The sequence below is a fragment of the Chinchilla lanigera genome, unplaced genomic scaffold (assembly GCF_000276665.1).
Source record: "Chinchilla lanigera isolate Chin_1 unplaced genomic scaffold, ChiLan1.0 scaffold00050, whole genome shotgun sequence".
In the NCBI taxonomy this organism is placed as follows: Eukaryota; Metazoa; Chordata; class Mammalia; order Rodentia; family Chinchillidae; genus Chinchilla; species Chinchilla lanigera.
Window position 1 is genome coordinate 2,606,642 of NW_004955451.1, and position 10,841 is coordinate 2,617,482.

The following is a 10,841-nucleotide window of genomic DNA, read 5'->3' on the forward strand; positions in this document are numbered from 1 at the left end:
AATGAGATCATGGGGAACGTTTAGCCAGAAAGATGCACCACGTGAATCGCCAACATAATGGCTCAGGTGCCAGGGATTCTAACTCCAGCCAAATGCCCCTCTTTGAGTCCTTGTAGCTGACAATGTGAGCATAAAAAAAGAGACAGAGTAGGAGAGGGAAGAAGAGGATCAGAGACATGCATCAGACATCAGGTTGGAACAAACACACGTCCTGAGTCAAAAGAGAGGTTGTCTCAGGTAAGTAAGTATACAAGTCACAAAAAGCAGCTAGACTGGGACTGGGTATGGGGCACTTACAGAATGTATAAAAGCATCAAACACTGACATTCTTCAGAGAAGTGGTTGCTCAAGTAAATACTGCTAAGGTTAGGAATTATTCTGTGAATACAAACATGGAAAGTTCTGATCTAAAGATACAAGTACACAGCTGTGTATAGATATTAGATAAGCTTATGATCTAGCCTATACATTTGATGATAGGGCTCGCTACACACTTGTATTCCCAAGCCATTTAAACAGTTTGAATGTACTTGCATTTCTCAAAACTGTTAATTTTTTGTTTGTTTGTTTGTTTCCGGCACCTGGAATTGAACTTATGATCTTGCGCTTGCCGGCAGGCGCTGTGCAACTGAGCTAAATCCCCAGCCCCCAAAAGTGTTAATTTTGATAAAATGCTTGGTTACATATCTGGCCGATGTCCTCCAGAAATTGAAATGTAATTAAGTAAAGATTCTTGAGTACTGTGCTTGCTGTATCTTTTAATCACATTTTTCTTTGAATGTTTTGTGCCCTATAGTTTAAATTCTGCAATCCTACTTGTAACAGAAAAATACACAGAAGATAGACTATATTTTTGAAGTATAGATTTATTTTTATGTCATACATTGCCTTGATTATTACAGCTCTCCACTGCTGATATAGTTAAGTGAGGCAATACTAGAAGCTAGTAAAACAGTGAACAGAGAGAGACCAAGTTAGGAGACATTTTTTAGTGAGAATTTTTAATGTCTTAAAATTATATTATATTGTATTATATTTTACAATATACTTAAAATACTGACTGAAAAAGCAAAATGCAGTGGGATAGGTATGATATTTTCTGCATAAAATTTTAAAGCCACACAAAATAATACTACATATTGTGTATGGATTTAAACATTAAGTAAATAAGACAGATGTACATTTACCAAGTTCCAGATACTGGCTGCCCCTGGGAGGAGGAGGAAGGGACATGAAACCAGAAGGGGTATAAAAGAGCTGCACTTTTGTACCTGTACTATTTGACTTCTTGAGATGCAAAACTGAAGCCAATATAGAAAAATGCTAAATGCTAAATCCCTCATTGACCAATATTTAGGTTGTTTTCACTCTTTGGCTTTAGAAAAATGTTGCTGTGAAGGGAAATTTTAAGGCTTTCAATTTATTTATATTCTTGCCAACACTTAGGATTCTTTTTATAGTAGAGGCATCCCAGTGTGTGTGTAGGAGCTCATTGTAGGTTTAAAAGTTTTTCATTTTATTTGTTTATTTTTTTCACTATGGTTTGTCTTTGCATTTTCCCAAGGAGAAATAATGTTGTGCATCTTTTGATGTTCCTATTGACCATTGTTTATTCAAGCCCTCTGCCCATTTTAAAATTGGGTTGTCTTTTTGCTGTTGAGTTGTAATATTTCTTTATATATTCTGGATACTAGCTCCTTATCAGAAACATCATTTGCAAGTATTTTCTCACTTCTTTAGGTTTTTTTTTTTTTCACATTTTTAATGGTATAGTTTGATGTACAAACTTCTCGACTTTGATGAAGACTGATTTATCTATATTTTCCTTTTGTTGTGCTTTTTGTGTTATATCTAAGAATCTATTGCCACATCCAATATCATAGATTGACACCTAAGTTTTCTACTTTTAACTCTCACAGTTAGGTCTTTGATTCCACTGAGTTAATTTCTGTATATGGTGTGAGGTAGGGACCTAACTCCATTCTTTCACTTGTGAATATCTAGTTGTCCTAACACATGAGTTTGTTTCTGGACTCTCAAGTCTACACAATTGATCTGTCTGTCTGTCTTCATGCCACCATTCATAATGATGTAAGGCTGTATAGAACAAATTGTAAATTCTTCATTACTGATGCAGGATCATTACTCTTAGTACCAATTATATTGTTTGTGCAATAACAGTGCTGCCTCAGTGCCCACTAACATAAATGGGATGTTTGACTCTACAGCAAATAATTCCAGGCTGGTATTTTTAGATATTTACATCTAATATGTTTGTTTATCTTTCTGTTGCAGAGAGCTATCATTCTTTGCTAGAATCAGCGTGCTTGTCACCACTAGTAAGTTCCTTTCTCCTTACTCCCCACCCCTTTTTGAGTTAAGTCTCCAGCCCGTTTAAAATTTTAAGACAGTGTCTCAATAGGTTGCCCATGCTGGACCTGAGCTTGCAATCCTCCTGCCTCAGCCACTCAAGTAGCTGGGGCTACAGGTGTGTGCTACTACATCTGGCTCTGATTTATTATTTTTGATGCCTCTGTGAATTTAGATAGCAGAGCTGCATGAGGAACTGCTAAGGACTTTCATACCCTAAAGTGAGAATGAAAAAAATTTCCACTTTAACAAGCATAAATGTACACAGCTAAAGAAAGAATAAAATGACAATCTCAGTGGAGCACTTGCCCCAGCTGAATTCTGATGTGTCACTCTTAGAATTCACCTTCTTCCTACCCTGCTGGTGTGTGGTAGGATGGCCCAACAAGCAGATCTACTACTTGGACAAGCACTTTGACAAACACTAGTAGTACCAGCACGTCATGTTACCCAGATAGCTTTCCAACAAAGTACTGGAAATCCATCTAATGTCAGAAGAGGGATGGAGGAGGGCTGGCATCCATTAGAGTCTAGCAGGCTTCACTGCATGATTTATGAGTGAGAACCACATAGTCTCCTCGTTAGATGTCTTCCTCCAAGGATCTGCAAAAAGGAAGTTCATCTGGGGACTGTCAGATCAGTGTATATGTATGTGTACTACACGGGAGTCAGTGAATACCTGAAAAATACACACATCGGTCATCCATCCCTGTGAAAGAGCTGTTTTCTTCACAGAGGCAGAGCTGCATGAAATGCAACTGCAAAGAGGTTTTGTCAGGTGCTTCACACTGAAGTTCTCTAGTCAGTTTTTCTCTTCACCTAAGTGCCTATCTGACTAGTGCCTTTGTTAAATCAAGTTTGTGTAGTGCAGTTTCTAAAAATGATAAGTGCATAAATCAAGGAAGGAATAGTTCTGTGGGGGTATAAAGAAAGAAATAGGAATTTCACCCAGGGAGACAGAGGAAGATTTCACCAAGCAAGGTGACATTAAAACGGGGCCTTGAAAGATGAGTTGGGTTTTGTTGGAGCTTGTCAGATAGAGAAGGAAGGGAAGTGCCTTTTAGGGAAGGAGAACACACTATTTTCAGGGAACAATAACTACCGAATGGATGAAGAAACACTATTTTAAAAGCACTCACCACCCCTTTGCAAGTGTTTGCATGTCACACACACGTCCCGGCCTTGGGGCGTTCCTGACTGACCTGCGAGCCTGTCTCCTCAGAGAAGTAGCTGTAATCAATCTGAGGAAACTCATCTCACAGTTTTAAAAACCTGCATCTCCCTCTGGTTTCCCTACTATTAAATGTGACAACTTGAAGTCCTTAAATCTCTTTGTGCTCACTTTTTCAGGTGCACCATAAACTAACAGAGTGGTAGCGAGGATTAAACAAAATAAGACAAAATAAAACGCATTTTCACCATTTATTGATTATGGATTATTTTCTTCTGTTATAAACTGAAGTTATAATATAGCTACTAGTGAAAGGGGGCTTTTTCTGAAAAATTGGAATCTGTCACGCAAAATTGACTCGGATCATTTCAACCCTCCAGAGAACTCTGTTAAGCTGCTTTTATTTTAGGCTCTACTGTTGTCACTAGCACCAGAATGAACCTGATAACAAAAATAAAACAAAGTAAAATACCTCAGCCACAAAGTCATTGCCAGTCATAAATAACTTGGAAGTTATTTAAATGAAGATATATTGCCTCTATAATGGGGTGCTGTCTATAAATCAGGAAGAAAAACAAACAAATAAAAGGCCCATTAATGTGAAATGCTGACAAATCTGTGTTTTCAAAGGCCCTACAACTGGTGTTCTCAGAAGCTCTAATAAAATACACATTCACCGTGTCTCCCAAGCCTCTCAAGTGGGGACCCTGGCGAAGCTTTGAGGATAAATCTGATCACAGTGATTGTCGAGGGAGCTGCCTGCAGAGTCAAGGAAAGTTTTTATCCGCCACAACAACAAATGCACTCTTTTCTTGCGGTGAACAAGTCCTCGAGGCACCGGAGGGCTTTTAGCATCCTTCCCACAAATCAGCCCTCGCGCGCTCGGGAGGATGCCTTAGTGCGATGCTGCCACCTACAGGCCAAGTCGTCCATGTGCCCTGATGAAGTCATGAAAACCTGCACCTCACTCTGGTAACCCAAGGCCGTCCAGGAGCACAGGCAAGCTGCTTCATTGAGTAAGGAGGTGCTCCTTAGCTTCAGAGAATTTTGGCTGAGGTTTCCTGTGATTACCATTTTAGTTTCATTTTAACAGAAATTTCATGTAGAAGATGCGTCGGCCCCCGGGAGCTTTCCTGAACTTCCACAGCTCCCTGCACCAGAGGGCGTTAGGACACGTCCTGTTTCGCAGCCCCCGAGTCCTGTTCCTGCAACTAAGTCGTTAAATGAGCTGGTCGCTAAATGAGGACTTGTATGTACGTCCATGTCAATACTCAGAAGAAATGGTCAAAGGAAACTCCACCCTGATGACTTTGCTTCTATTTGCATAACTCATACATACAGTGCTGTAAGGTATAACAGGGCATAAAATGATATACTGTACTGTACAGTTCAGTCAGCAAAAATTACTGTACTACAAACAAGGTGTACCGTGCCCCAGAAAAGACACTGAGGCTTGGTCAACAAGATGTACACAACTGCACAACAACAAGAAGACAGGTCGTAAGTGCGAATGGTCGTTAAACGGGTCATTACATGAGGAGTATCTACACTAACAAAACAAAAACTGCTTCAGAGTCTCGTGTCCGTGTACTTGAGCAGTGATGTGAACTCCCTTCCGGGTCCAGCTGGGTGCAAGCTGTGAGACAGTCATGCACACCAGAGGGGGCTCCGCCCATGGGGGTGCTGAGAACAGATGCCCACCGAGTTGCTCCTGGCCACTCTGCCTTGGTCTCACCCTGTCCCTCCTGCCTTGACAGCAAGTGGAAGGAAATAAGAAGCCCACAGACGGTGTTTTTCTTTAGGATGGTGCTGCCTTCTTAATTAGCATCCAAATAATATATACATTGCATTGACAAAACACACATTTCCAGAGATAACCAACAAGTTTTACAAAGATAAAACTCATGCCTAACATTTACAGTGTTTAACTTGGCATTTTCTTTCTCTACAAGCTAAGTAGTTGACCTCTACTACTATCTCACTTTTTAGAAATTTCTCTTATGTCTCAATGCGAATCATTTTATTTTCATCAGGATAAATTTGCTTCCTCCGTATCTCAATGCTTGAACAAAACAACAAAAATCAGTGTTTGCAATCTTTCTAAACTATCACAATTTGAGTTCAGTTATTTGTACCTCTGCAGTGTTTCTGTACAGTTTAGACTAAGAGTTCAAACAATTTTCCACATGTGGGCAGAGATAACAGAACATTTAGCGGTCATATTAAAAATGCAAGTTTGTTGATGTCTTTCTGAGTGACAGAACATAATACAATTGCTTGATGTCATACAACTACTTCTGGCTGTCATAAACAACCATGTAACTGAACCATCTTTACTGCCATTTGGCCGATGAGAAAAGTAAGGCATGTAAGGGTTAAACTGCCTCATCAAGGTCACCACAAGTGATCTGCAGGGACAGTTAGAGCGCAGGCTTTTGTCACTCAGCCCTGTGCTGAGGTCCTCGAAAGACTGTTAGACCCCCCACTTCTCTAGCAAGAGGTTTACTTCAAACTTCCCAACTGCAAAATGGATAAGAATTTCTCAAATTGGATAGTGTGAAAATAATTTCTAACAACCCATCCAATTCCTATGAGATGATTAGAGAAGGGAAAATAAAATGGCATATTAGAAAACTTGGGGCTGGGGATTTAGCTCAGCGGCAAAGCACCTACCTGGCAAGCACAAGGTCGTCAGTTCGGTTCCTGGTACCAGAGAAAAACCAAAAAAAAAAAAAAAAAAAAAAAAAAAAAAACTTACTGAGTATGAAAAATAAAAGGTCTTATCTAATTTTAAAATGGTAACATCATGTTTTTATAGCTCCAGTAATAGTATATATTACTAGAAAGATGATCAGTGTAGAATTATTCAACTTGTTTATAAGAGTCAAGAAAGAACACTGCTAGCAATCTTATTACAAAGCAAAGGCATAAATAGAAAAAATTCCAATGATTTCTTTTATTACTGATCTGATAAAATTCTTAAGATAGCATGGAAATATTTCATACCTACTCTTTCTTGAGATATAAGCACATTTCATTTGTTTTTGTTTTGTTTTTCATGGTTTAAAGAGAAAATACAACTACTAACCCTACCCCTCTATTGCCTTCAGCTATTTTTCTCTGGACATGTTTTGTTTTTTGGTATCAGGAATCGAACTCAGGACCTTGCGCTTGCCAGGCAGAGGCTGTGCCACTGAGCTATATCCCCAGCCCTTTTGTTTTGTTTTGTTTTGTTTTTTAAAGCAGTCCCAGAGATTGAGCTGAGAGTCTTGCGCATGTTAGGCAAGTGCTCTACCACCAAGCTACATCCCCAGCCCTGGTTTAAATTCTTAAAATCAAGTGAGATCTTGAACAGAAAAAACAATCTACATATAAAACTAAATCCAATAAACAGAAGCAAGAACTTGGTGTACTGGCTACACATTTTCATTTTATATTTTAAAAATACATCCGTGCAGATGGTTGAACAATTCTGAGGAAGAGTCACTCAACTGTATATTATAAAGGGGTGAATTCTATGTTAGGTGAGTTCTATCTCTGTAAAGCTATTATTTTTTAAAAATACATTTAACTAAATATTCACTAATAAAATCCTCCTACAAATAACATATGCTTTTTTCCTTGCTAGCACCATATTTAAGAGCATAATACAAAAGTGAAATACACAAAAAGATGATGTTATCTGTTTAGAGTAGGATATCTTTTAGGCTGTAATTATAAGACTCAAATTCTGATTTCTAATATTTGTGTGAAATTCCCACTGAAACCAATACCATTATAGCTCAAAGCTTAGGGTATGATTTGACACATTCTGTAGTGCATTTATAGTTTTAAAGGATTTCTTGTTATAACTTTTATCTGCTTTTTTTTTTGTTTGTTTGTTTTTGGTTTTTTGGTTTTTCTCCGGCACCGGGAACCGAACTCACGACCTTGCGCTTGCCAGGCAGGCGCTTTGCCGCTGAGCTAAATCCCCAGCCCCTTTATCTGCTTTTGTTTCACTGACAAAAAGATCAGGTGAAGGTTATGTCCTCAATATGATATTTCTTTAAAGTAATTCCAGAGAAAAATATGACCATTACCCCAGTGTAGCAATGTAGATTTGAACTCACTGACAGTTTTTGGAAATAAATATTGCAGGGACTGTCCACTTGGATTTTGAAAGAAGTAGTTAGAAGAGTAATTCTTTTTGAGAAAAATGATTCTGATAGCATCAAAGAATCTTAGCGTCAGAATCACTTTAGGAATAATCCAGCACCCTCTTTGACAGAGAAATAGCGCCCCAAACAGGTTAGATCATTTGCCCAAGGTCAAACGTACGCTAGTAAAAAAGCAGGTAGAGAATGTGTCTCCTGATTCCATAATCAAAGCTTTTCACTCTCTTGTGATCTACATTTCTATACTATCATTAGAGGAAAAATTAAAATTCGTTAGGTATCCTCCATTTTAAAAATACTGTATGTAGCATAATCCCATGCCCAGCAGATGCTAAGAAATTTTTTAAAGAATTTTTTTAAAATTACAAATTATTTTCCATTTCTTTTACTACTTTTTTCCCAAATAGTTTTTTGAGGTGTTTTGTAATTGATATTGTAACAAAGAAATCGGGCTGGGAGGCACTGGGGGTAAGCAAAGGGTCACACAGCAACCCCATCTCCTTCCAAAGTTCACTACGCTTCCTGAACTCAAGAGAGTTTCAAAACTCAGCCATGCAAAGGAGCCATGAAATAAGCGCTATCACACTGCGCTGGGGAGTGTAAACCGCAGCGACCATCCCAGAAAACAATTTCACATTTTCTATCTGAAGTCTCTTAAAAGGCTTTTATAGTTTAACCTAAACATTCAATGTCTGGGAGCCAATGAGATCAACAAACTGAGACCTAGTATAAAAGTTTGCAGAGAAATGTTCATTGCAGTATTTCTTAGTATGATAAAAGTGTAAGCATCAATAAGGAAATAGTCAAGAATACCTCAGTATAGGGCTGGGGATGTAGCTCAGTGGCACAGTGCCTGCCTGGCAAGCACGAGGTCGTGAGTTCAATTCCGGTACCAAAAAAAAAAAACCAAGGATATCACAGTATATTAATGTGATGATTATTATCGTAGCTAATAAAAATTTTAGAGCATGAAACATATTTTATGTGATTATAGTGTGAAGTAGAATACAAAATTATGTATATGGCATATTTTAAAAAATATTTAGGGCTGGAGATACAGCTCAGTGGCACAGCTGCTGCCTGGTAAGCACAAGGTCCTGAGTTCGATTTCCAGTACCAAAAAAAAATTTAAAAGCTGCATAGAAAAGTATAGTAGTTGTCTCTGTGTACTAAAATAGGAGTAGTTTTATCTTCTTTTTCTTTCTGTTTTTGGAACAGGTCTTGCTCTATTACTCAGGCTGTCCTGGAATTCAAGATTCTCCTGCCTCAGCCTCTTGAGTAGCTGCAATTACAGGCATGTGCCATCACACCTTACTGGCATGGTTTTTTCTGGTATTTTCAAAAAATTTTTTTTTGTCTTTTTGAGACAGGGTCTCACTGTGCAGTTCAGGCTGGATTTGAGCTCACTTTATAGCCCAGACTGGCCTCAAACTCACAACGATCCTCCTGCCTCAGCCTCCTGAGTGCTGGGATTATAAGCATGTGCCACCACGCCCAGCTATTTTCAAAATTATTAATGGAAAATATATATGGCTCTTAGAGTAGAGAAATACCTAATAAATGCTGTCAACACAAATGTAAATGAACCAATCAACCTAAAACAAATCGAGAAGGTATAATTAGTATCTACCCTACCGCTGAGATGAAGTCTGTACGGTCTTTGGATTCAGATGCCTTTCTTCCATGCCGTATCACCAGTGCCCTCACTTCTCATGTTTTTGCCAAGTGCTTTTCTTTACAACATCCTGTATGATTAATACCTAGGATACTACATAGTTCTCTGAGAGTCTAAATAATACCATTACTGTAGAGTTTATAAATACTTCATTCCTTTGATTTGCTTGATCAGATCACACCAGCGAAAACCAAACTGCACACGTGTCCCAAACCTAGTTCAGGTGGCGAGACTCTTCTGGCTGCCTCCTGAGGGGTCTCTTGATTTAAGTCAGCCCCTGTCTTACCACACATGGCAGGGTTATGTGTTTCCTTTGTACCTTGGCAGCGTCTAAACTCACACAAGAGCACGTAGAACCATAATGCCTCATTCCACAAAGACCCCAACGTCACCGAAGTTGTCGCACACATCTGGAAGAATAGCGAACACTTTAAAGGTCATAGCAACCATCTAAAAGGATACTAGGAAATGTTTTTCACTCAAAAAAAGAATTTGTGAAGGGGATTTCAGAATTCCTGAGTCTCACCTCTAGAGAAATTCTCCCTGTTGCTTAGACTCTGCAACAACAAGGCCAGCTAGAAGAGCGCTTTATTCCTCTGTCAGCGTGATTCATGTTGCAGCGTTTGAAACGCAGAGGATCTTTTGCTGATTGGATCTCACTAAGACAACCATGAAGGCAAACTGACAAGCCCAGGTTTCTGCTGTCAGAGATTTGCACATCAATCACGGCGACTCCAGATGACATCTGTTTTCAGTGATCATGTCACTTACCATCAACATCACATTAAATCTGTGCAGTAAAAACGGGTTCTTTCCCCATCTTCACAGGCAGATGATCTCTGATTTCATCCCCGGGCCTCTCGTGCTGGGAAGGAAACAGAGCAACCGTGTCTCCAGCTGCCAGCCAGCGCGGGAGGGACTCATCCTAATGAGAAGCAATGAAGACCTCACTCCCTGGCAGGACTTGACTCCCTTCCAGGCTGTACTTCCTCTACATCCAACTCAAATGTGCTTTGACGTGCCAGAGCAGCATTCTCTGCGGTACTAGAGCTCTTCTATTATTCAGCAAGTCCTCCTATTCTGTTGATTTTTCACAGCTTCGTTCTCATCCTCTCCCACTCACCACCCCCTTCCTCATCCAGAAAAAAGCGGCACAAGCTATCTGGTTAAACTTGTTGCTATGTCAGCAGCAGAATCCGAGTCTCAGATGCCAGGGAGAAAATGACTGGCGTCGGGGTAGGTGCTTAGTGTTTCACAGGTTCAGCGGAACCTTCCGTGGGAAGTCATCCTGGAAGGCTGCCACGAAACCCCGCAAGAATCCAAGTTTCCTTTTTGGTATTATTTCAGGTCCTTGATGGAAGAAAAATGCATGTCTGGGAGCAATCACGCTCAAGCATATATCTTCCTCTGACGCAATTTTGTGGATCCGAAGTGATAAAAAGAAGTTGTGACTTTTGACGTTACTGAATAA

The 10,841-nt window shown here is 39.5% G+C and overlaps 1 long non-coding RNA gene across 1 annotated transcript; it reads right to left on the minus strand.

The window, feature by feature from the left end:
- Nucleotides 1–3,866: 3,866 nt before the first annotated feature.
- LOC106149650 lies at nt 3,867–9,764 on the minus strand. Its single transcript, XR_001235957.1, has 3 exons — nt 9,690–9,764; nt 6,215–6,244; nt 3,867–3,982 (listed from the first exon to the last, which is right to left on the minus strand). It is a non-coding gene; the product is annotated as an uncharacterized LOC106149650 (long non-coding RNA).
- Nucleotides 9,765–10,841: the final 1,077 nt, after the last annotated feature.